The sequence below is a fragment of the Drosophila ananassae genome (genome assembly GCF_017639315.1).
Source record: "Drosophila ananassae strain 14024-0371.13 chromosome Y unlocalized genomic scaffold, ASM1763931v2 tig00000097, whole genome shotgun sequence".
Lineage (NCBI taxonomy): Eukaryota > Metazoa > Arthropoda > Insecta > Diptera > Drosophilidae > Drosophila > Drosophila ananassae.
Genome location: NW_025319059.1, coordinates 15,380 through 43,268, shown reverse-complemented (window position 1 = coordinate 43,268; position 27,889 = coordinate 15,380). Strand labels below are relative to the sequence as shown.

The following is a 27,889-nucleotide window of genomic DNA, read 5'->3' as shown; positions in this document are numbered from 1 at the left end:
AAAAACAAGCACAGTTCAATTTCATACAATATATTTGAAATTTTTGGGTTTATACAAATGATGTATGTATAGATGCGAGGGGGTGAAGACCGAATTAGAATACAAACGCCGGAGCGCGGCTCAACGCTTGATGCTGCGGAGCGATCGAGAGAGCCCGGGAGAGAGCGAGACAAACGCTAGTACATGACGGCAGATGCAGGTGGCCGATCGAATGCACGAGAGCCGCGATGCGAACATAAGTATAGAAGAAAGTGACGTCACGAACTAAATAAATTATTGCCGGCCAAACTTCTTTGGCTGCTTGACCGGACAGATGGTATTTGTAAAAAAATATGGCGATCATCTTATATGACTTTCTACTACTTTAACCCTTTAGTACAATGAAATTATTTACGAACAAAGGCGAAAATGTTGAAGTTGGTATACAAATTCACTGGACTGAGATTCGAAGGGGAAGTACGTTGAACACAATTAATTAAAATGTTCTTTAATCAATAGGTACAAAATAAAAATTTATCAGATTTATTATTTCCATTTATTAAATAATATGTGACGCTTTAACACATAAATGAGGTAGGCAAGGAAGACAGTCTTAAACTTTTAAACATTAATATCCATTTTTTTGAATTATAAATACTTTCAATATAATTTAACACCAATCGGTGAACAATGTTTTTGGTCAACCTGTCTTTACAAGACAGGTTGACCAGATCCACAAATGGATTCGACGGTTTCGCAACACGTAAACACGCAATATATAGTTGCCCATGAGGAAAACATTGATGTTTCAAATTCAAACCACAAATGGACATTGTTTGACCTTGAGATTTATTTATAGACATGGCGAAAGCTAAACGAATTGGAAACTGTAGCATTTTGAAGGGTATGGTAGAATCTGATGGTATCATCGGAATACGTGGCAGCAAGACAACTTTTCCTTTAAACTTCCCAGCCAAAATGGTTGCTTTAAGAATGTTTCCGGTGATCTTTTTGATGACCAAACACGTACCGTTACATAATTGAGGTGGATTCAAATTATCGAGGAGAATAATAAGGAAACCAATCTTTAATCGAAGATTATGTGGTGGCATTCCAGGGAAATCTAATAAATTTAAAAATTCAATCGGAATATTTACACTTCCATTTTCATCAACAACAGTATCGATTGATTTAAAAGACATCAGAGATCAGGTAACAACGGTTGTATCTGGAAGTTAATTTCGTTAATTTCTAGCAGCTTATTGCATTGCGTATTTGGTTTCAGTTCTATTTTACCATTCCCAATACCTAGTAGTTGTTCGGAAAATATTTGTGCTAATGGATCATTTTGCCATTGTACTCGCATTAATGCCATTGTACACTCATCCCAAATTATTATAGAACTCTTCCTCAACACTGCAGCTATTCCACTATTCTTTTTGATGTTGCACATTGCATCTGGTTTATTATGATCGTCCAATGGCAGCTTGAAGGTTGAATGTACTGTTCGATGCCTGTCGATGCTACTGCTAATGCTATTTTTTATTGCGACCGTATTTTGGCAAGAATCAACGATATTAAAAATGTCTTATCGGTTCCACCAGGTGCATCCAAGAAAAAAAAACCGCCTTGTTCAGCAGCAACAGCCAGCATAATCCGATCATAAATAATTTTTTTGTTCTGCTGTTAGTATTGGTTTACTGTTCATGATAATTGTTGCTAAACTTCCATGGTCATATTGATTTTCTTGTTGTAAATCGGTATTGACTAAGTCGGTGGCTGGACGATTAGGTGATGGCATACCATAATGATTAAGTGGTAAATTTAAAATAAGAACACATAAATCTTCGATCAAGACCAATGCTTCATTGTACATCTCTAGTGTATAATTTTTATATTTTTCCACGAAGTTTGTGCTTGCGAGGAATTGCAAATGACTGACCAATGTTATTCGGTGTCGATGTCAACGCAGCATCACCAAGCGTTAAGTCCCAATGGTTATCGTCTTCTAGCAATTGCTGTTCGCGACATGCATCCTGGTATGTATTGAATACTCGACCATTACCTGTTCGTAAAAATTCGAAAGATGTTTTTCCCGGAACATTCACCAATAACAAACATAAAAAGAAGCACTTACGTTGCTTTGGATGTACCGTGTAAAGTCTCCCCAATGTCTTAGCTTTGAATATGCCTGTAATGGAAGGATGTGGTTTTTCTTGTTTTCGCGGCTCCCATTTTGTACTGGATTTGTTCCATGTGAAATAACGTGGAACAACACCATACACAAACGTCTTCGCGAATTGGCCAAAACCATCAGGTTTTTGACACAATGTAAAAAATTCAGTTAGAGTCGTTTTCGGAGCTTCGAACGCTCTTTTGAGAACATTTTCTTCAGTGAAGTATACACGTTGACCGTTTTCAAGATATATTGCCAGATGTTGGACAGCAGGATCTCTTTCGTGGATGGGAACAGAGAATATGGCAAATATCTTCATTGCTGCTAATGTATCTGCCCATTTGGTATCATGCTATTTCGTGATTTTTATTTATGTTTTGTACTTCAAATATGGCCAAATCTCTGCCTTTGTTTACATATTTACAAAAATATACTTAATTGATTTAACAAAACTGCAAAGCTCAACATTGATATGAGCGTTGTAAGTTTTTGAAAGTATTGGTGAGTATGGTACCACCCACTGATTATCAAACTCAACTTGATTTGGAAAGTTCGGCAGTCGCATTGTAAATGTGTGGCCACCATTCTCAGTACTTCTGCGGCGATACATTGGATAACCATCAATATCCGTTATCGTGTCATTCGTATGCTGCTTTGGGAAGTTTTTTTTTTACATTTTCCATTTTCCATGCACCGTGACGCCATGTTGAAAGCACCGCATGGCCCATGAATCATGTGTGGTGACAATATCAAATAATTCTTAAGAGATCGGCCATTACCTGATCAGTGTTCGCATAAGAGTTCTCAAACGCAAGCAGTACGGGAAAAGGTACATTTTTACGCTTAGTGTTTACAAAGTTCTAAAACTGCTTCCGATCATGAGTAAATTGAATCCTGCAGCAACGAATATAACTCCTATAACATTCTGCGTTATGCACGGTGAAATTGGACCGAGCTACTAAGTATCTTAAATAACTAACTGTACAGCCAGATAATCTATGCTTATTTAAAAGTCTACTCATATTATTCTTTAAATTTATAAGGTGCCTTGTATACCCAGGCGGATTCGTTGAAGCGGTCGGATATTTCCACGGCACGCAAGCGTCGAAAAAGGAGTTTGAAGTGAAATAACATATTTGTAATGCGATGTATCCTCACATGACAGTAAATCAGACCAATAAAATTCCCAGATTAACTTATTTAATTTCATAAAATCAGCCTTACGGAAAAAACGAACTTTATGAGATTTAAGTGTAAACTTTGTAACATGTAACCATGTAAGCGGGCAGATGGTTGTGTAGCTGCATGGAGGTTGCACGCGCTGGTTCCGGCTTTTTGGTCGGTAGAAGGGAGTGGATCCCTAGGGTCCTTGTGCTACTCGCTCGCAGTTATCAATCGATTATTTAAAAGATATTCGCTACTCGCTCGCAGTTATCAATCGATTATTTAAAAGATATTCGCGTGCGGGGGGGGTTAGTAAGTACTGAAGGAAATATCGGGAAAGGGGATAAAAAGGATTCTTGCATTGCTTTCGACATTCAGAGTAATTAAGGCCGTTGCGACTGCGCTGGTGGAGTTGCAGCAGACGATGTAAAGCTGAGCGGATGTTTTGCCACAGCCGTTGCCCACCCTTCCATGATCACGAAGTCCGCGAAATAATTATTGATGATCCCAAAGAAAACCCGGCTTTTTAATTTCACCTGCCATCTTCATCCTGCATGACTCCTCTAGATAATAGATTAGCAATTCATTTTTAAACGTTATAAAATTTATTCATGGTTATTAAGTTGCATAAGGCAAAAGAAGGAAATTTAAATCAAGTATATAATTAAATGTATCTATTAGATATGTTATAATCGAGAAAAAAAATTATCTTAGAATTTATATCTTTATAAGTTGGTATAAGAAATAATAAGTCGCATTAATAGGCAATAATATAATATATTTTTTTTTTTATTTCTATTACTCCGCTTGGGAGCTTAGGGCATCCACATGTGTATTCCACCGGACCCTCTGTTCTCTTTGCCAAGTCCCCAGGTGATGTATTATTGTCTGCGAGTTCGCGTATTGTAGATCGGCACCAGGTTAGCTTTGGGGCGTCCCACTCTTCTTCTTCCTTGCGGGTTCCACTCCAGGGTTCCAATCCTAACTATGCCCATCTCCTTATTCAAACTGCGCAATTCTGGATGGCTCCATTAGGGTCCTCACATTCCATTGTCCAATTCGTGTCCGTTGCGAAAAGCGGCGGGTCGTCATCGGGCTGGGGGTGTGGGTGTTTTTTTTTTTTTTTTTTTTTTTTCTAATCATGTGTTTGTTTCTGTAAACGTTATTGTTTAGTCGATCCGGTGATTAGCCGAGTGCAACCTATCTCAGAAGTGGGCTTGCCACCTAACGACATCTGGGAATGCCGGTTTTTCGGGTCTCATGCACATAATTATAGATAGCGAGAATCCAACGAGAGCTTTTCGCTACTTACATCATATGCGCGAGCGCCGAAAAACTTGCAGGGCCATGCACTTCTAGGCTGCACTAGGCTATGAGGCCCCCTAATATTATATATGTCTATATAAAAATAATATCAAGAATCATGTCTATGAAGAGAATCTTGTCTTCCATAGCGGGTATTCTCTAATATTATTTCCTAAATGTATATCGTAAAATGTCTCCACAGTAACTTATTTATTTTCAATTCAAATTTGATAGCAAGGGTTTATGATTAACTTTAGCAAGGTTTTTAATGTTGGAACACGGCAAGAGCATTAAAAATAATGTTCCAAGATTCCATTAATTTTTATTAAATATTTATTAATTAATTTAAGAAAAAAAAATGTAATTCATTTTTCTTTGTTGTCATTGCGGAAGGCCATTATTAAATATTGGGAATAAAAAAAAAGGAAAATATATATAAATAATCAACTGTTAGCCAGCACGTGCCAGAAAAATTTTCGTTTTTTTTTTTTTCTTTTCTTTCAGTGTACCGTTGTTCGGTATTTTAATTGCAAACCGCGTGGTTCGATTTTACCGTATGGGAGATAAAAATCTTTCAGGTAAAGCTTTTATTACACTGAGAAAAATCAGCCTAACCACCAACAATATTTAATTTGGGGTAATGAGTTTTTTTTTTTTCACTTACATCGAGTTTAATTTCCACGTCCAAAAGATCTTTTGTCGGGTTGAGCGATGAATCTATAATTTTAGGGCATAGAGGTTATTTTTATGTATATATATATATATATATTCACCAAACTAATTAATATTTCCATACCGTTCAGTTTTAGTATTTAAGTAATGAAAAAGAAATACAAAATTAAGCGAACTGGAAACGTTATTTTCTTACATTATTAAACTCCAAGCTCCAAAAAAAACTAAATACTACCAAAATAAAAATAGCTAAATCAAATTAATAATTCCGGAAACCAATACGGGACAGGCGTAACTGTCTTGGGGCGATGAATGACGTCGTTGGATGAGAATAATTTCGGGTGCATATGCTGGCCATTGGCGGGTTTTAATTAATGAGGGAAAATTACTGCACATGCACCTTACTCCCCAAAAGAAAATTGTGTCTCTCACACTAATTTATAATAAATCCATCAGATCCCGCGGCGTGGCACTGGAAGCCCTTCTTAGGGTAAACTGGCTACTTGGGGGCTTATAAACTTATTCCCAATGTAAGAACAATACAAAAATGGGTTCTTACTGGGTGCCAAATCGACCTAAAAAAAATAAGTCGAATGAAAAAAAACGCGTGAGGCCGAAAACAAAGGTTTTATTTACCTTGAATTGGCACCGCAAAAATGTAAATCACTTTTAATACACTGAGCGCTGCTCACTTCCCTCTGTGTTTATGTTTTGGGAAACTTATGTGGAAATTCCCCACCACGTGTCTTTTTTTTTCCGGGGGCTAAATATATACTGGAGTTTAACCGCGAGCGATGCGCTTATCTTAGCAGCCACAAGAGAAAAGAAGTTGGCCGCTGCTTATTCTATGCTTAGACCGATACTTAAATGCTCAATTCTAGGTAGATAATTGATTATCAATAGATGAGGAACTTTAAGCTTAACCAAGCTTTTTGTTTTTGTTTTGTATTTTTGGTTATTCCAAGCTTAACTAAATGAGGTTTACTTTTAGGCATTTGGTTTGTTGTTAAGTTACAACAAGCGCATTACAACTTTAGGTCAATTAAGGAGTTGTTTTTGATTGAAAGCTCAAGAGTGGGATGATATGGATCCTCAGGGTCAGAAAGGGGCAAAGTTCTGGAAAGAGTAATTCCATCAGGATCAGAAACAAAACATAAGTCCAATAGCCTACCTAAAGAATTTCTAACGTGGTTAATTTGCCCGAGTGACATGTCAAACATGCCCGCAGGAAAGTCGTGGTGGGAGTTAAGCTGTAAAGACGCTGAATTTTCAACATTTGACCACATAAGTTCTGGGATGTTAAAGTCACCCAGAGCTATCAGCTGGTCACCATTAGACAGACGATCGAAAACCAAACGAATAGCGGACTAATGTTGCCATTTGTAGCAGACAAACCAAACGAATAGCGGACAATTGTTACCATGATGGCGGTTCAGACGAAGGTGGTGTGTAAGAACAGGTAACATACAAAGATTGATCGGATTTTAGAATATTTCTTTGGCTACGATATAGGATAAAGGTTCGAGTTTATTTTTTTTTGCTCGGTTCCCACTGCATACGTACAGCCCACCTCCCGTCCAACCGACCGAGGGACGCTGCCGCGTGACGTACGGCTCGAATCGCGGGAATAGATCCGAGATAGTTAAGCGAAAAGTAGGAGAAAGATGTCACGAGGAAGAGTGTTGCACAGATAAGGCGGTTAATATAAGCGATTTAAGATTGTTAGAAGAGCAAGGTGACAAGATGTGGTAGAGACCATTTTAGTCCGAACATAATACCCTGAACGGATCGTGTTGGGCATATGTCGAACTACAATGGCTGAAGAGTAGAGGACGAAAGTTTCTAGTCCTTCTACTAGGAACGTTAAAATTTAAGCGTGTTAGTAAATGCTGGCTGTCTATATTTCCATAAATACGATTGTAAAGAAACATGACACCCAGCATCGTTTGTTAATGATGGTAAGTTGATTAGTAAAAGTCTACTACAATAAGAGGGGAGGTAAAGATTTGCATCCCAATTAAGTCCCCTAAGCGCAAAAGTGAGGAAGTTTTTTTGTACAGATTCAATGTGATCTTGGTGTACTCCATATTGAGGACTCCAATTACATTTCGATCCATTAAGCTTTAGGTTATTTGCTAAACACCAATTTTGAAGTTTATCCAAATCGGATTGAAGTCTAGACTGGGCGCTAGTGAATTTATACTGAAGGCATAGCCTAACGTCATCAGCTTACAAGTGAATTAGTTAAGGCAAGGGGCAAGTCGTTAATAAGCAGTGTAAAAAGTAGGCGTCCAAGATGGCTTCCTTGGGGCACCCCAGATGTGGCGCAGACTAAACGCGAGGTCTTCATCTTCAAAGAAAACACGTTGGGTTCTCCCAGATAAGTAGCTCGAAATCCAGATATGAAGATCAGTTGGGAATCCCAAAAGACTGAGTTTACTTATAAGAAGCGAATGGTTAACAGAGTCAAATGCTTTACTGAAGTCAGTGTAAATGACGTCTGTTTGTAAGCCATTCCGGAAGCCATCCGTGATAAAAGATGTTAGCTCCAATAAGTTGGTAGTGGTGGAGCGGCGCTTCATGAAGGCAAGCTGGCACGGAGTTATTATTGAACTACATAGGTGTTCCAAATGTAGAGTGATAAGTTTTTCAAAAAGCTTTGGAATTGCTGACAATTTAGAGATGCCTCTATAATTCGCAGCGTCGGATTTTTTCCCTTTTTTATGTAGCGGAATAATGAAGGATTCCTTCCACATAAGGGGAAAGATCGAAGCTTCCAGCGATAGATTAAAGAGTTTAACGAGCGGTTTGCACAGAGCCTCGGCGCAGTTCTTCAGAACACAGCCTGGTACTCCATCAGGGCCTGGAGAATACACGGGCTTTACCTTAAGGAGATCCGATAACACACCACTTTGATCGAAAGATGGGCGAAATTGGCTGATTGGATATCATAAGTGTAAGGCTGAGCTGAACTGCTGCTAGGTGAATACGTAGTTTGAAAAAACTGTGCAAAGAGATCGGCCATTGCCTGATCAGTGTTCACATAAGAGTTCTCAAAGGTAAGAAGTGGGGAAAAAGATACATGTTTACGCTTAGTGTTTACAAAGTTATAAAACTGCTTCGGATCCTGAGTAAACTGAATCCTGCAGCGGCGAATATAACTCCTATAATATTCTGCGTTATGCACGGTGAAATTGGACCGAGCTAGAATAAGTATCTAGAATAACTAACTGTACAGCCAGATAATCTATGTTTATTCAAAAGTCTACTCATACTATTCTTTAAGTTGTTAAGATGCCTTGTATACCAAGGCGGGTTCGTTGAAGCGGACGGATATTTCCACGGCACACAAACGTCAAAAAATGAGCTTACAGTGAAATAAAATTTTTGTAATGCTAAGTTAATATCATCGCATGACATTAAATCAGACCAATCAAATTCCGAAATTAACTTATTTAATTTCATAAAGTCAGCCTTACGAAAGAAACGAACTTAATGAGATTTAAGTGTAGACTTAAGGTCAATTAAGGAGTTGTTTTCAATTGAAAGCTCAAGAGTGGGATGATATGGATCCTCAGGGTCAGAAAGGGGCAAAGTTCTGGAAAGAGTAATTCCATCAGGATCAGAAACGAAACATAAGTCCAGCAGCCGACCTAAAGAATTTCTAACATGGTTAATTTGCCCGAGAGACATGTCAAACATTGTCATGTAAATTGCATTCCTAATTCAATGACTTCTGTAAATTCTTGTAAATTGAAAATAAGTATTGCTAGCCTTTGGTTTTCGTTTTGGCTTTCATTTAAACGATTGACTGTTTCTATTCCTTTATTAATTGCATCAATTACTTTATTTAATTCGTTTATCTGTATACTATTATCGCACAAGTTTTCAATTTTTTTACCCTTGGCTATTATAATTTTGATCAAAAGTGTGCAACGCAGTGAATGAGACATCTCCGACCCTATAAAGTATATATTTTCTTGATCAGGATCACCTCCTGAGTCGATATAAGCATGTCCGTCTGACCGTCTGTCCGTCTGTCTGTTTCTACGCAAACTAGTCTCTCAGTTTTAGAGCTATCGAGTTGAAACTTTGCACACATCCTTCTTTTGTTTACAGGCAGTATATAAGTCGGAACGGTAGCTGCCATATAACTAATTGATGGGAAATGCCATAACTTTGGTGTTTTTCAAGTTAGAGGGTTGGGACTTGGTACAGATTCCATTTTTGAATTCCACACATGTTTTATTTGGCCCAAATACCTTATGTACAAAATTTCATAAGGATCGGCCGACTATATCCTATATCTATCATAGAACGATCGGAATTGGCATAACTTTGTTGTTTTTTAAGTTAGAAGGATGGGACTTGGTACAGATTCCATTTTTGAAAAAATAATCTGAATTGCCGAATTTCATAAGGATCGGCGGACTATATCCTATAGCTGCCATATAACTGAACGATCGGAATTGGCATAACTTTGGTGTCTTTTAAGCTAGAATGATGGGACTTCATTCAGATCGGTTCAGTTACCGAGCGTTTTCGGGAGCTATATTCAATGTTCTAAATCTTGGTTTTAGTAAGAACAAGCACAGTTAAATTTCATACAATTTATTTGAAATTTTTGGGTTTATACAAATGATATATGTATAGATGCGACTGCGAGGGGGTGAAGACCGAATTAGAATACAAACGCCGGAGCGCGGCTCAACGCTTGATGCTGCGGAGCGATCGAGAGAGCCCGGGAGAGAGCGAGACAAACGCTAGTACATGACGGCAGATGCAGGTGGCCGATCGAATGCACGAGTGCCGCGATGCGAACAAAGGTATAGAAGAAAGTGACGTCACGAACTAATCCATAATTGAGGTGGATTCAAATTATGGAGGAGAATAATAAGGAAACCAATCTTTAATCGAAGATTATGTGGTGGCATACCAGGGAAATCTAATAAAATTAAAAATTCAATCGGAATATTTACACTTCCATTTTCATCAACAACAGTATCGATTGATTTAAAAGACATCAGATCAGGTAACAACGGTTGTATCTGGAAGTTAATTTCGTTAATTTCTAGCAGCTTAATGCATTGCGTATTTGGTTTCAGTTCTATTTTACCATTCCCAATACATAGTAGTTGTTCGGAAAATATTTGCCATTGTACTCGCATTAATGCCATTGTACACTCATCCCAAATTATTATAGAACTCTTCCTCAACACTGCAGCTATTCCACTATTCTTTTTGATGTTGCACATTGCATCTGGTTTATTATGATCATCCAATGGCTGCTTGAAGGTTGAATGTGCTGTTCGATGCCTGACGATGCTACTGCTAATGCTATTTTTTATTGCGACCGTATTTTGGCAAGAATCAACGATATTAAAAATGTCTTATCGGTTCCACCAGGTGCATCCAAGAAAAAAAAACCGCCTTGTTCAGCAGCAACAGCCAGCATAATCCGATCATAAATAATTTTTTTGTTCTGCTGTTAGTATTGGTTTACTGTTCATGATAATTGTTGCTAAACTTCCATGGTCATATTGATTTTCTTGTTGTAAATCGGTATTGACTAAGTCGGTGGCTGGACGATTAGGTGATGGCATACCATAATGATTAAGTGGTAAATTTAAAATAAGAACACATAAATCTTCGATCAAGACCAATGCTTCATTGTACATCTCTAGTGTATAATCTATGTTTTGGCATCGATTTGTTTGTCTAATTCGATGCAAGATGTCTTCTGTCATACAATTTTTATATTTTTCCACGAAGTTTGTGCTTGCGAGGAATTGCAAATGACTGACCAATGTTATTCGGTGTCGATGTCAACGCAGCATCAGCAAGCGTTAAGTCCCAATGGTTATCGTCTTCTAGCAATTGCAGTTCACGACATGCATCCTGGTATGTATTGAATACTCGACCATTAACTGTTCGTAAAAATTCGAAAGATGTTTTTCCGGGAACATTCACCAATAACAAACGTAAATAGAAGCACTTACGTTGCTTTGGATGTACCGTGTAAAGTCTCCCCAATGTCTTAGCTTTGAATATGCCTGTAATGGAAGGATGTGGTTTTCCTTGTTTTCGTGGCTCCCATTTTTTACTGGATTTGTTCCATGTGAAATAACGTGGAACAACACCATACACAAACATCTTAGCGAATTGGCCAAAACCATCAGGTTTTTGACACAATGTAAAAAATTCAGTTAGAGTCGTTTTCGGAGCTTCGAACGCTATTTTGAGAACATTGTCTTCAGTGAAGTATACACGTTGACCGTTTTCAAGATATATTGCCAGATGTTGGACAGCAGGATCTCTTTCGTGGATGGGAACAGAAAATATGGCAAATAGCTTCATTGCTGCTAATGTATCTGCCCATTTGGTATCATGCTATTTCGTGATTCTTATTTATGTTTTGTACTTCAAATATGGCCAAATCTCTGCCTTTGTTTACATATTTACAAATATACTTAATTGATTTAACACAACTGCAAAGCTCAACATTGATATGAGCGTTGTAAGTTTTTGAAAGTATTGGTGAGTATGGTACCACCCACTGATTATCAAACTCAACTTGATTTGGAAAGTTCGGCAGTCGCATTGTAAATGTGTGGCCACCATTCTCAGTACTTCTGTGGCGATACATTGGATAACCATCAATATCCGTGATCGTGTCATTCGTATGCGGCTTTGGGAAGTTTTTTTTACATTTTCCATTTTCCATGCACGGTGACGTCATGTTGAAAGCACCGCATGGCCCATGGATCATATGTGTGGTGACAAAATCAAATAATTCTTGATTAATTAATGGGTCTGGAATTTCGGCTGAAACTATTTGATCGATTTCTTCAAGATGGATTCTATCTTTAAGCCAAACTAAAATGTGGGCATGAGGCAAACCTCGCTTTTGCCACTCTATCGTATACAGCCAACAACGTGTGATACCAAAAATTGAATATTTAACAATAAAATCAATTAATGATTTCAATTTTTTTTTAAACACACGTGCATTTAAATCATGACGATGAATAGCTTGTTGTCCTGGCAATAGTAAAGTTTGTACCTCTTACGAATTCGGATTACATGTGAATGTAATAAATTAATCCGGTCGGCCGTAATGACGTGCGTAAGACATCGCATCTTGTATGTATTCCTACATGTTCCGTGGACTGCCGATGTATCTTGAAGGTAAAATGAAAGCATTACCGATGTCATTGGGATTTAAATTTCCATCGATGTTTCCAGCAACAGCATCTCGTAAGTGAATATATTCTTCCGATCTAAGTTTTGCCTGGTTGAATCGAAGTAATCGCAAGCGTTCGCTTTCGACCTTTGCTTACATATCAACAATGATAAGATGTGATAGAGACCATTGTAGTCCGAACATAATACCCTAAACCGATCGTGTTAAGCATATACCGAACTACAATAGCTGAGGAGTAAAGGACGAAAGTTTCTAGTTCTCTACTAGAAACTTTAAAATTTAAGCGTGTTAGTAAATGCTGGCTGTCTATATTTCCATAAATAAGATTATATAGAAACATGACACCCAGCATCGTTTGTTAATGATGGTAAGTTGATTAGTAAAAGTCTATTACGATAAGAGGGGAGGTAAAGATTTGCATCCCAATTAAGTCCCCTAAGAGCAAAAGTATGGAAGTTTTTTTGTACAGATTCAATGTGATCTTGGTGTACTCCATATTGAGGACTCCAGACACTCGATCCATACTCAAGAATCGGACGGACCAGTGATGCATATAACGTTTTAGTTTTGTACGGGTCATTCAATTCTTTTGACCATCTTTTAATAAAACCAAGCACACCCATAGCTTTATTAACCATGGTAGATATATGGTCGGTAAATTTAAGTCTCAAATCTAATAGGACACCTAGATCGTTAACCTGAGTTAATCGTTAGAGAATCCATAGAGAAAGTACATAGCCTGGTGAGGACTAAATCGGTAAAAAGACATAAGTTTACATTTCGATCCATTAAGCTTTAGGTTATTTGCTAAACACCAATTTTGAAGTTTATCCAAATCGGATTGAAGTCTAGACTGGGCGCTAGTGAATTTATACTGAAGGCATAGCTTAACGTCATCAGCGTACATAAGTACAAGTGAATTAGTTAAGGCAAGGGGCAAGTCGTTAATAAGCAGTGTAAAAAGTAGGCGTCCAAGATGGCTTCCTTGGGGCACCCCAGATGTGGCGCAGACTAAACGCGAGGTCTTCATCTTCAAAGAAAACACGTTGGGTTCTCCCAGATAAGTAGCTCGAAATCCAGATATGAAGATCAGTTGGGAATCCCAAAAGACTGAGTTTACTTATAAGAAGCGAATGGTTAACAGAGTCAAATGCTTTACTGAAGTCAGTGTAAATGACGTCTGTTTGTAAGCCATTCCGGAAGCCATCCGTGATAAAAGATGTTAGCTCCAATAAGTTGGTAGTGGTGGACCGGCGCTTCATGAAGGCAAGCTGGCACGGAGTTATTATTGAACTACATAGGTGTTCCAAATGTAGAGTGATAAGTTTTTCAAAAAGCTTTGGAATTGCTGACAATTTAGAGATGCCTCTATAATTCGCAGCGTCGGATTTTTTCCCTTTTTTATGTAGCGGAATCATTTTTATGTAGCGGAAACACTTCGGGTCCCAAGAACTCTCGGACCTTAGCGATCTCTCAGAGATCTCTCCACGCGGACTGGTCGCCTTCATAAAAAAAGCAGGCTGGGACCATGGGCCGCCATAGGAAGTCTAGGCATTTATACGCACCCTGGTAGACAGGAAGGGGGGGGGTAGCATCTCGGTGAAACCCTTGCTCCAGCGGCAGCACAAGGAGCCCTTGCGGCTCAAGTGGAAGTGAGGGGGTGTTCTATGACCCCCTTGCATCACCGCCCTAACCTAACCTAACCTAACCTATGTAGCGGAATAATGAAGGATTCCTTCCACACAAGGGGAAAGATCGAAGTTTCCAGCGATAGATTAAAGAGTTTAACGAGCGGTTTGCACAGAGCCTCGGCGCAGTTCTTCAGAACACAGCCTGGTACTCCATCAGGGCCTGGAGAATACACGGGCTTTACCTTAAGGAGATCCGATAACACACCACTTTGATCGAAAGATGGGCGAAATTGGCTGATTGGATATCATAAGTGTAAGGCTGAGCTGATCTGCTGCTAGGTGAATACGTAGTTTGAAAAAACTGTGCAAAGAGATCTGCCATTGCCTGATCAGTGTTCACATAAGAGTTCTCAAACGTAAGCAGTGGGGGAAAAGATACATGTTTACGCTTAGTGTTTACAAAGTTATAAAACTGCTTCGGATCCTGAGTAAACTGAATCCTGCAGCGGCGAATATAACTCCTATAGCATTCTGCGTTATGCACGGTGAAATTGGACCGAGCTAGAATAAGTATCTAGAATAACTAACTGTACAGCCACATAATCTATGTTTATTCAACAGTCTACTGTGTTTATTCAACAGTCATACTATTCTTTAAGTTGTTAAGATGCCTTGTATACCAAGGCGGGTTCGTTGAAGCGGACGGATATTTCCACGGCACACAAACGTCAAAAAATGAGTTTACAGTGAAATAAAATTTTTGTAATGCTAAGTTTATATCAACGCATGCCAGTAAATCAGACCAATCAAATTCCGAAATTAACTTATTTAATTTCATAAAGTCAGCCTTACGAATGAAACGAACTTTATGAGATTTAAGTGTAGACTTAAGGTCAAAAAAGTAATTATTTTCGATTGAAACCTCAAGAGTGGGATGATATGGATCCTCAGGGTCAGAAAGGGGCAAAGTTCTGGAAAGAGTAATTCCATCAGGATCATGAAATGTCAAACATGCCCACAGGGAAGTCGTGATGGGAGTTAAGCTGTAAAGACGGTGAATTTTCAACATTTGACCACATAAGTTCTGGGATATTAAAGTCACCCAGAGCTATCAGCTGGTCACCATTAGACAGACGATCGAAAACCAAACGAATAGCGGACAAATGTTGCCAGTATGTTGGCGGTTCGGACGAAGTGAACAGAAATAAACACCGATCGTTTATGGAAAGCTTTATGGAAAAAAAACAATTCCGTCCGTCTTGATGTTGTCTAACCATTTTTCGGTGTGCGTAGTAGTTCATTGAGCTACCTTTTTATACCCTTGCAGAGGGTATTATAATTTTGGTCAAAAGTGTGCAACGCAGTGAAGGAGACATCTCCGACCCTATAAAGTATATATATTCTTGATCAGGATCACCTCCTGAGTCGATATGAGCATGTCCGTCTGTCCGTCTGTCCGTCTGTCTGTTTCTACGCAAACTAGTCTCTCAGTTTTAGAGCTATCGAGTTGAAACTTTGCACACATCCTTCTTTTGTTTGCAGGCAGTATATAAGTCGGAACGGCCGGGATCGGTCGACTATATCCTATAGCTGCCTTATAACTGATTGATCGGAAATGCCATAACTTTGGTGTTTGGTGTTAAGTTAGAGGGTTGGGACTTTCCACACATGTTATGTTTGACCAAAATATCTTATGGACAAAATTTCATAAGGATCGGCCGACTATATCCTATAGCTGTCATAGAATGATCGAAATCGGCATAACTTTGGGGTTTTTTAAGTTAGAAAGATGGGATTTGGTACAGATTCTATTTTGGGGAAAACAATCTGATCTGCCAATTTTCATAAGGATCGGCCGACTATAAACGATCCGGTATATATCTAATAAAATAAGATGGGTGGCGCCACCTAGCGGACTGCGACTGAACTGCAAGGGTATATCAACTTCGGCTCCGCCCGAAGTTAGCTTTCCTTTCTTGTTTATTTCTGTAATCACCTAAGAAAATGAAAAATAAAATGCAATTCGAAATTAAAATCTATACATACAGTAAGAAAATAAATAGATAATTGTCAAATTTACCGGTATTTGGATCATACTGTTTCATATTAAGGTGATATTCATCTTGTCCTTGCCAAAATATCAATTCATATTGTAGTGCGTCATATGAACGGTGTAGATCCAAAATCGTACTGACAGTGTTGTCTCGCCGTGTAATTTTTATAGATCTTTTGTCAATTGGATCACCAACCATGATATCACCAACCTCATCAACAGTTGGAGGGCTGAATTTACCAGCATGTTCACCTAATGGTACTTTGTCGGCTTTTATGACGAATTTATAATTGTCATTTCACAGTCGTGGCGAAACTAATTTGATCAATTTAATTAGTTGATTCCGATCTTCTAAAAAATTTTCCAAAAATATCACAATTTCTCTTTCCTCTGCTTGTTCAAAAAATAATACAGGACCCAAGTCGCCACGCGCTCTTCACAATCGCCCATAAAATAGATTTGAAGAAATTTCCGGTTGTTATCAGGCATTGACATCAGTGTATGTAGTTTCAAAATTACGTCCATCGGATGCACGATCGAAAATTTTAGTTGCCCCAAATGACGTCAATTGCGTACCTTACGCAAAAATAATTTAGAATCATCTCAATTGCCAGTAAGAAGGGATAATAAAGGCTCCGGCGGAGCGGATAGAGGTGACAGCACAACTTTTCCTGATGCGCAGCACATGCCGGCTGCTTCATTCCGAAATCTTAATGCCTGACAATATTGACATTCTTCATCCATTCCACCAATAGCAATTTTTGAATGCGCTGAGTAGTTAATATCTGGTGCATATTCAAAGGCAAGCCGAACGAATGATTCACGTGTTAATGAACGACTGATCCGTTGCCTTCGTCGATCTAGTACTCGTACTTTAGCTATGTTTCGTTCTCGTGCCGCTCTTATTCTCGTAATATTCTGTTGCAGACGTTACGGTGTTCTTGAGATTCTTGTGCACGGCTTTCTGCTGTCCTGATTCTTTGAGCTGCATTTATTGTTTCGATTTGCGCGGTTCCCACTGCATACGTACAGCCCACCTCCCGTCCAACCGACCGAGGGACGCTGCCGCGTGACGTACGGCTCGAATCGCGGGAATAGATCCGAGATAGTTAAGCGAAAAGTAGGAGAAAGATATCACGAGTAAGAGTGTTGCACATATAATGCGGTTAATATAAGCGATTTAAGGTTGTTAGTAGAGCAAGGTGACAAGATGTGGTAGAGACCATTGTAGTCCGAACATAATACCCTGAACGGATCGTGTTGGGCATATGTCGAACTACAATGGCTGAGGAGTAGAGGACGAAAGTTTCTAGTCCTTCTGGGAACGTTAAAATTTAAGCGTGTTAGTAAATGCTGGCTGTCAATATTTCCATAAATAAGATTGTATAGAAACATGACACCCAACATCGTCTTGGTGTATGATCTTGGTGTACTCCATATTGAGGACTCCAGACACACGATCCATACTCAAGAATCGGACGGACCAGTGATGTATATAACGTTTTAGTTATGTACGGGTCATTAAATTCTTTTGACAATCTTTTAATAAAACCAAGCACACCCATAGCTTTATTAACTATGGTAGATATATGGTCGGTAAATTTAAGTTTCAAATCTAATAGGACACCTAGATCGTTAACATGAGTTAATCGTTCTAAGGCGTTCCCATAGAGAAAGTATGGTGAGGACTAGATCGGTAAAAAGACATAAGTTTACATTTCGATCCATTAAGCTTTAGGTTATTTGCTAAACACCATTTTTGAAGTTTATCCAAATCGGATTGAAGTCTAGACTGGGCGCTAGTGAATTTATACTGAAGGCATAGCTTAACGTTATCAGCGTACATAAGTACAAGTGAATTAGTTAAGGCAAGGGGCAAGTCGTTAATAAACACAGTAAAAAGTAGGGGTCCAAGATGGCTTCCTTGGGGCACCCCAGATGTGGCGCAGACTAAACGCGAGGTCTTCATCTTCAAAGAAAACACGTTGGGTTCTCCCAGATAAGTAGCTCGAAATCCAGATATGAAGATCAGTTGGGAATCCCAAAAGACTGAGTTTACTTATAAGAAGCGAATGGTTAACAGAGTCAAATGCTTTACTGAAGTCAGTGTAAATGACGTCTGTTTGTAAGCCATTCCGGAAGCCATCCGTGATAAAAGATGTTAGCTCCAATAAGTTGGTAGTGGTGGAGCGGCGCTTTATGAAGCCATGCTGGCACGGAGTTATTATTGAACTACATACATATGGTGTTGCAAATGTGGAGTGATAAGTTTTTCAAAAAGCTTTGGAATTGCTGACAATTTAAAGATGCCTCTATAATTCGCAGCATCGGATTTTTTCCCTTTTTTATGTAGCGGAATAATGAAGGATTCCTTCCACATAAGGGGAAAGATCGAAGTTTCCAGCGATAGATTAAAGAGTTTAACGAGCGGTTTGCACAGAGACTTGACCTTAAGAAGATCCGATAACACACCACTTTGATCGAAAGATGGGCGAAATATAAAATTGGCTGATTGGATATCATAAGTGTAAGGCTGAGCTGATCTGCTGCTAGGTGAATACGTAGTTTGAAAAAACTGTGCAAAGAGATCGGCCATTGCCTGATCAGTGTTCGCATAAGAGTTCTCAAACGTAAGCAGTGGGGGAAAAGATACATGTTTACGCTTAGTGTTTACAAAGTTATAAAACTGCTTCGGATCCTGAGTAAACTGAATCCTGCAGCGGCGAATATAACTCCAATAATATTCTGCGTTATGCACGGTGAAATTGGACCGAGCTAGAATAAGTATCTAGAATAACTAACTGTACAGCCAGATAATCTATGTTTATTCAAAAGTCTACTCATACTATTCTTTAAGTTGTTAAGATGCCTTGTATACCAAGGCGGGTTCGTTGAAGCGGACGGATATTTCCACGGCACACAAACGTCAAAAAATGAGTTTACAGTGAAATAAAATTTTTGTAATGTTAAGTTTAAATCAACGCATGCCAGTAAATCAGACCAATCAAATTCCGAAATTAACTTATTTAATTTCATAAAGTCAGCCTTACGAAAGAAACGAACTTTCTGAGATTTAACTGTAGACTTAAGGTCAAAAAAGTAATTATTTTCGATTGAAACCTCAAGAGTGGGATGATATGGATCCTCAGGGTCAGAAAGGGGCAAAGTTCTGGAAAGAGTAATTCCATCAGGATCAGAAACGAAACATAAGTCCAACAGCCGACCTAAAGAATTTCTAACGTGGTTAATTTGCCCGAGTGAAATGTCAAACATGCCCACAGGGAAGTCGTGGTGGGAGTTAAGCTGTAAATACGGTGAATTTTTAACATTTGACCACATAAGTTCTGGGATATTAAAGTCACCCAGAGCTATCAGCTGGTCACCATTAGACAGACGATCGAAAACCAAACGAATAGCGGACAAATGTTGCCAACATACTGGCGGTTCGGACGAAGGTGGTATGTACGAACAGGTAACATACAAAGATTGATCGGACAAAGTGATTTTGATGCAAAGAAATTCAATTTCAACAAAATCTTGTGATTTTATCTCTTCAGAAGCGAATTTGGAGTCTAAAGAAATTAGCACTCCTCCTCCCCTTCGCAAAGTTCTATCACATCTAAAAGTGGTGTACCTACTAGGAAAAACTTCGGTGCTTAAGATCTCCGTCTTTAACCAAGTTTCTGTAAATACAATAATGTGAGATGCAAAGAAAGAACTATCAGAATACAGTTTGGGAAGTTTACTACGTAACCCTCTAGTATTCTGATAGGTAAGTGTTAGAGAAGACATAAGTTTTTTAACACTGAGGAAGATGAGGGGGAAGGTTGGTCAGTGGCCGTAACATGTGGGAGTTATACACCCTTAGGTTTGGTTATTTTTTTTTCACCGTACTTGGCAGATGTTCTTGGACGAAAATATTCTCTGTCGAAAAGCTGGCGAAACAAATCGTCCTGAACATCTGCAAGGGCACACGTATTTTGAAAAATGACGTGTGCCTGGTAGATATTCGGAAGCCGAATTTTTCTTAGGTCCGGCCCTTGGGTTGGCCAGAGATATAAGCGGCTACATAGTTGTCGGCTGAGCAGGCTGAAGACTATTCGCCACAAGCACATTACTAAAAGAGGATTTCTTACGCTTTGGAGACTCATTTAGTAGTTGAAGACTACTAAACTGTGTATCGAGCGCATAGAGTTGGTCATTGATTTTTCGAAAAGCACTAATCAACTCCTTGAAATCGCTTTTAGTCTGCCTCATGAACGATCTCATTTCGTCCTGAACAGCACGACAACCGCCACAGCAAAAGTGGAGACTAGACCTACCTGAGATTGCATCCGAAACTGAGGCCGTGAACCCCGCACACTTAGCGTGTAAAACGTTTTCACAAAGCCAGCAATGGATGGTAGGCTGGGAAGACGAGAATGTCTTATTACAAGACTTCAATGCACAGAACAATTTAAATTCCATAATTATTAAGATTTTAAATAAAATTTCAATAATTAATTTATTAATAATATTGATGAACCTTGTACCACTGTACCAGGGAAACGAAAGGGGAAGATTGAAGAGAGCAGTTAGTGCAAGTTAGTAAAATGCAAATAGAGATAAGAATCTCTATTGAGCGAGAAATAGGAGCAATAAAATACACGCAACACCGTAAGAGATGAAGAAGAAGAGCAGGGCTATGTTTGGAAGAAAAATTTATAAAATTATTATTTTACCTCCAAATATATCACTGCATACGCGAAGCGATACGGATCTATGAATTGCAATATTTTATTGTTATTATTTTTTTTTATGTGAATAGAAATAAACACCGATTGTTTATGCAAATCTAATAAGCAAATTTTGAGACAAATTTTATGACAACGCAGTGCGCACAAAAAAAACATGTCCGTCCGCTTTGAGATAAAGAGAAGAAGTGATCATTGCTCGATTTGTTGTGGTAATTGCTGAACTCTTTCAACACGTTTGCGTCGTGACCTTTTGCTGCTCGCGATGTTGAAGTTAGATTTTTTCAGTGGCATATTCACTATATTATCTTTATTATAATTTTAATTTAATTTACACTTCAGTCTAGGTAACACGTGGCCGGCTTTGCTAACACTTTGCTTTTCGGAGCTTCGAACGCCATCTGTTAGAATCATTTGGAGTTAACAAATAATTGTGACTGTCAAATAAAAGCAGACAAATAATTTGCAATAAATTAAAATTGCGACTATAATTTGAGATGTAAACTATCCTATCTCTCAAGTTGGATCGACCTGCACATGGTGTGCGAATTTTATTATAAGAGTAGATCCAGTGACCAGGCAAAAATGGGAAGAGTCACTGGATTATGAAGAATTTCCGCAGTGGTCCGACTTCGAATAAATATGAAATCGTATGTACCAGTACTTATCCGCTGAAGAGACTAGCAAAACAAAACAGGAGAAAACTGGGTTTAGTGCTTACTAGTTCTTACATAGTGCTTACTGCTTACTAAACACAGTTTTCTCCTGTTTTGTTTCCATACTGCAAAAAACGGTCCTTGGATGGATAGTATAGGGAAAATATATGTCGAATTCCTCAACTACCGGTCTCTAGCCTGAATTGGCAAGAAAAAATATTAGAAGATCACAATTTGAAAAAATGCTGGTCATTGGAAGAAGTTCCATCTTCTGAAAAGATGTTGTCGCCAGAACAGGAGTTATGTGAGGAACATTATCGAAAGACTACTAGAATACTGCCTTCAGGTCGATTCGAAGTCAGACTTCCATTTAAGTCGGATCCAAGGGTTTTGGACAATTCATTCGAGATAGCCAAACGCCGTTTTCGATTATCTCAAGATCCTTTTCTTTTTTTTTATATTATATACTATTATTAAGCAAAATTGAAAGCCATTTGTTATCAGTTAAATAAAATGTCACGCCAAACTGTAAAAAAAGTCAAATGTTACAGTTTTTCACTCTGGTTATTTTTTTTAACAATTATTTTGATTATTGATTTTTTAATAATGAGTCCACATCCCTTTGGACTTTTTCATCTCTTCTATGCGATCGGCCATACTTTGGGTATACCGTTGTACCATTTCCAGGGGAATAGCATTCCATAAGTCCTGTGTCCGTTCCCACAACTCCTTCATTCCACTTGGAGGAACTGCATACTTCTCTAGTCCAATACCAGGAGCGTCCATCTGCCTCGAACCGATTAATTTTGGTTTCATGTGACCATATAACCTTGGAAACAAAAATATTTTGGAATTGTTTGCTTTTTTAGACACTGCAATGACTTACAGTATCCTAATCCGCTAATGTCCATTTTGGGTATGTTGCGGCAAAGTTTTGACGCAGCATTTTGTGTCTTTTTGTAAGAAATGATTTTTGTTTCATTTCTTTAGCTTTTAGACCCAATTTGTTGAGGCTACGGCGAACTGTCGAAGCACTGGCATTCGAATTAAGCATTGACGCCGCTTTTACTGGTATGATATCAGGATTGCCTGTTATCAAGTTAGGGACGTGGCGTGAGTCACGTTCACTCAAAACTCTGGGTCGGCTTCCTGGATTTATTGGAATGTTTCCTAGACTGTGTTTTTTAATTCAGGAAGAGCTGAACTCAACTCTTCTTAAGTTTCGGCTAAACAAAATCGCACAAATGCGATAGCCTACATAAAAAACTTTTTTATGTAGGAGATGATACTAAAATTGCAAACTCAATGATTATTCATTTAGTTTTGAGTAGAGTGGATCCAGTGACCAAGCAAAAATGGGAAGAGTCACTGGATTATGAGGAATTGCCGCTGTGGTCCGATTTCGAAAAAATACTAAATCGTAGATACCAGCATCTGTTCGCTGAAGAGACTGGCAACCCAAAACAAGAAAGAACTGGGTTCGGCAAGCAACTGAATAGAACTTCGTTGGCTTGTTCTTCTACCAACGCCAAACCAGCTTGCAGTTATTGTAACGCTAACAACCATTTTTTGGCCCAGTGCAGTCCGTTCGCTAGCCTTGCTGTAATGCAAAGGTTTGAGTTTGTTAAGTCAGCCTCCCTATGTTTGAATTGTCTGCGAAAAGGTCACACGGTAGCGAATTGTAAATAGACCAGGTGTCAAATCTGTTCAAGATCGCACCATAAACTTCTGCACCCATTTACAGTGACCGAAAATAACTTAGCATTACCACCACCCACACAAAATCCTCCTCCATAGTTAACGAATGATGACCCTTCTACTTCTACTTAGAAAGGGTTTTGTTAGCAACGTCGATCGTAAGCGTTCGAACAAAAAATGGTGAGCACATCTTGGCCCGAGCATTACTTGACTCAGGGTCACAAATGAATTTTTTTACAGAAGATCTTGCTCAACGCTTACAGATCCGTAGGGAGGAATCGTGCATCAACTTGCTTGGAATTGGTCAAACTAATTCACAAGTTAACAAAAAGATACACACCGGGGTGAAGTCGAGAGTCAATGGTAGCGAGTTTCCGTTCGACTTTTGGGTTTTAAAAACCATTTCAGGCTATCACCCTGACCAATCAGTGAACGTGCAAGATTGGACCCTACCAAAGAACTTGCCGTTAGCAGACCCATATTTTTACAAACCTCAGCGGATAGATATGCTAATTGGAGCTGAGTCATTTTTCGAACTGTTGTCCGTTGGCCAAATAAAACAAGGTCCGAACCATCCCATCCTTCAAAAAACTCTCTTTGGGTGGATAGTATCGGGAAAATATCTGGCAAATTCCTCAACTCCTCCACAGCCAGTCTCTAGTCTGAATTGCCAAGAGGAAGTATTAGAGTCAATAGACAAAAACTTGAAAAAATTCTGGTCGTTGGAAGAAGTTCCTTCTTCTAAAAAGATGTTGTCGCCAGAACAAGAGCTATGTGAGGAACATTATCGGAAGACTACAAGAATACTGCCTTCAGGTCGATTTGAAGTTAAACTTCCATTTAAGTCGGATCCAAGCGTTTTGGGCAATTCATTCGAGATAGCCAAACGCCGATTCCTGTCGCTCGAGAGAAGATTATCTCGAGATCCGAACTTAAAGAAAATGTATTTGGAATTTATGGAAGAATACGAATCCCTAGGCCATATGTCCCCTGCAAGCAATGACGTTCTTGCTTCTCCACACTACGTCATACCCCACCAGTGTGTCTTGCGGCCGCAAAGTACAACGACCAAACTTCGAGTCGTTTTCGATGCGTCCTGCAAGACATCCACACAAAAGTGTTTAAATGAGTTGTTGATGGTGGGTCCAACAATTCAGGAAGAGCATTACTCAACTCTTCTTAGATTTCGGCTAAACAAATTCGCTCTGGTCGCCGTCATAAAAAAGATGTATTGTCAAGTGATGGTAAATGAAGCAGATCGACGATACCAGTTGATAATGTGGAATAAAGACCCGTCTGAGTCCTTGAAATTGTGCAAGCTCAACACCGTTACATATGGCACTGCACCAGCCCCATTCCTGGCCATAAGGTGTTTGAAGAGGTTGAGTGAATCCGCGAAAAATACATTCCCTCGAGCTGCTAAAGTTATTGGGTCTGACTTTTACGTCGACGACATGTTAACGGGTGCTGGTTGCGTGGAGGAGCTAAAGACAATTAAGTCTGAAGTAACTCAGGTTCTTCAAAACGCTGGGTTTGAATTGAGCAAGTGGTTTTCAAACTCGCCTGAAGTTACTGCATCCGAGAGCACGGTTAAGCCAATAACACTTTCGGACTCAGAGCTGACAAAAACATTAGGAATCGTTTGGGTTCCTAAAGATGATGTATTTAAATTCGAAATTGATATGTCAGTCATGGGTCAAAGGGCGACTAAGCGGAATATTCTTTCGGTGACGTCAAAGCTTTTCGACCCTCTTGGCTTATTAAGCCCGATCCTTATTAAAGGAAAGATCCTGTTACAGGAACTTTGGCTCAATAAGCTAGATTGGGATGAGTCCATTCCACTGCACTTGGAAACCGCATGGAACAAGATTCAGCTTGCCTTGTCACAGTTAGAAGAGATCTCAATACCGAGATTTGTGATGAGTGAGCCAATGTCACCAATTGAAATTCATGCCTTTTCTGACGCATCGATGAGAGCCTATGGAGCCTGCGTCTATATCCGTTGCAAATCTGCAGAAGGTAGTAAAGTCTCATTGTTGACAGAAAAGTCGAAAGTAGCGCCGCTCAAGACAAAGACGCTCCCCCGTCTTGAGTTATGTGCCGCTCACCTTCTCGCGGACCTCTGTCGCAAAATAAAACCTCTTATCAAAGCACCGATCGAACGAAGTGTATATTGGTCAGATTCGAAAGTTTGTCTTCATTGGATTCGTTCCCATCCATCCCAAGAGGTGGAGACGTAAAGGAAACGATAGAATCAATTTGGTTCACAGGTCCATCGTTTTTAACGGAGCCGGAAGATATGTGGCCAACGAGCCCTCGGTTTGATCCGTCACCAGAGATTTTGCAGATGGAAGCAAAGAAGAGTGCGGTCGGACTGACTGCAATGGTCTCTACCTCATATTTGTTGGAAGTGATAGAAGGATTTTCCTCTCACTTAAAACTGCTGCGAGTGTTCGTTTACATGGTCCGCTTTATAAAGAAGTGTAAAAAATTAGTAGTTCCTTCTGATAATGTACCTTCCCCTGTCGAATATCGAGACGCGTTTAATTTAATTGTCCAGATAGTCCAAGAGCACGAGTATCAAGAGGAAATTAAAAATGTTAGAAAAAATCTTGTTGTTAGCCCAAGCCTACAGAAGCTAAGTCCGTTTGTCCATTAAACCTCTCAGGCTGGGCTTACCTTTTCGTTGTTGCGGGTCGGGGGGCGACTAGCCAATGCTCCTATTTCGTACGATGCCAAGTTTCCAGTATTGTTGACGAAGCGCTCTCAATTTGTTCAGAGCTACGTCCGATACTTGCACGAGTCGAATTTTCATGTGGGTCCACGAGCACTAGTGAGTCTCTTGCGACAGCGCGTTTGGATAGTAAACGCGCAGGAAGTCTGCAGTCAAGCCTCATCTGATGACTCAAATCATGGGAGATTTGCCCTTAGATCGAGTTCGTGCTCTCCGCCCATTTTCCATATGTGGCGTGGATTTCTGTGGCCCATTGAGACGACCTTAAAAATTCGTGGTAGGCCACCATACAAGTCCTACATTGCCCTGTTTGTTTGTTTTTCGTCTAAAGCAGTACATTTAAAAGTAGTTTCCGATCTGTCAACTGATTCCTTTCTATTGGCTTTTCAAAGGTTCGTTCGGCGCCGAGGATGTCCGCAGACCGTGCACTGCGACAACGCGACGAACTTCGTCGGAGCGAGTCGCCACTTCGCGGCACTGCGGCACCAGATCGAGAGCGAAGCGGACGAGCTGCGGCAATACGCATCAAAAAAAGGATGCGTATTTGCGTTCATACCGCCGCGGGCTCCGCACATGGGCGGACTATGGGAGGCAGGTGTGAAGTCTGCAAAGCACCTACTCCTACGAGCGGTGGGCAGCGCAAAGTTGACCGCAGAGGAGCTGCAGACCGTCCTAGTTGGAGTCGAGGCCGTCCTGAACTCGAGGCCCCTGGGCGCCCTCAGTCAGGACCCAAGCGACGGCGAGGCGTTAACTCCCGGGCACCTCCCCGGCGGACCCCGGACCAGCAGGGTCTAACGTGCTTGCGGCGATGGCGGCTTGTCTCGTCAATCAAGCAAATGTTTTGGCAGCGTTGGTCCGGGAGTACGTCTTGGGCCTACAGGCGCGGTCGCAGTGGCAGCGGGAGCAGGAGGACGCCAGGAAGGGCGATCTGGTGCTGGTCGCCGAGGACAACCAGCCGCCCCAGCAGTGGATCACCGCCAGGGTCGTCGAGACTCACGCCGGCGCGGACGGAAGGGTCAGGGTCGCCGACGTCAGGACGAGTAGAGGAGCAGTATTTCGGAGAGCAGTCCACAAGCTGGCAAGGCTGCCAATAGTTGAAGCCTAAGGAAGGCCTTCAACGGGGCCGGTGTATAATTAGATGTAGATAATAAGTGGAATTTTATGAAGTCTAGTATAAGTTAGTTTATGGCGGAGCGGGAGCGCAAGTGAAGCTCTCACTTGCGCTCTCCCATGAATTCGTCCCGCTTCGCCGCACTAGATAAGCTAGGCTTAAGGTTTTGTTATTATGAATATAATCGAATTTATAACGTCGAAGAGTGCACGCATTTTCGTTTTCGTTCGTTTTTTTTGCAATTTAATTTTCTACAGCCACCTTTTTTCCATTCGTGTGTTTTCGCGAAGAGATAAAATAATCTTAACAAACATACTGATTTCAAAAAGAAAAAAAAAAGGAAGGAAAGCTAACTTCGGGCGTAGCCGAAGTTGATATTCCCTTGGTTTCGTTTGGCAGTTTGGTTAACGCTTATATTATTATATATATAACGGATCGTATACTTGGCCGATCCTTATGACAATTTAACCATTAAATCAATTTTTCCCGATCCTTATGAAATTTGGCAGATGGGATTAGATTTTCGAAAGAGCTTGGGCGCGCTCCCTAAAGCGCATGCGCCACAAATAACAACACAGGGCATGTGAAACGCAAATAAAATTCATTAATTTCAGATAACTTAGAACACCTGTAAGCTATAACCGCTAAAGAACACCACTCCATTCGCTGACGAGCTAGAGCCGGAATTTAATGTGTGCAGGATTAGTAGATTGCAAAGATCACCAGCTCCTCGTTGTTCGTTACACTTTTTATTAACAATCCGTATCTGAATT

General features: G+C 39.9%; 1 long non-coding RNA gene across 1 annotated transcript; it reads right to left on the bottom strand.

Annotated features, from left to right (window-relative positions):
• Positions 1-4,886: 4,886 nt before the first annotated feature.
• On the bottom strand, positions 4,887-5,767 carry LOC123258183. Its single transcript, XR_006507990.1, has 2 exons — positions 5,729-5,767; positions 4,887-5,341 (listed from the first exon to the last, which is right to left on the bottom strand). It is a non-coding gene; the product is annotated as an uncharacterized LOC123258183 (long non-coding RNA).
• Positions 5,768-27,889: the final 22,122 nt, after the last annotated feature.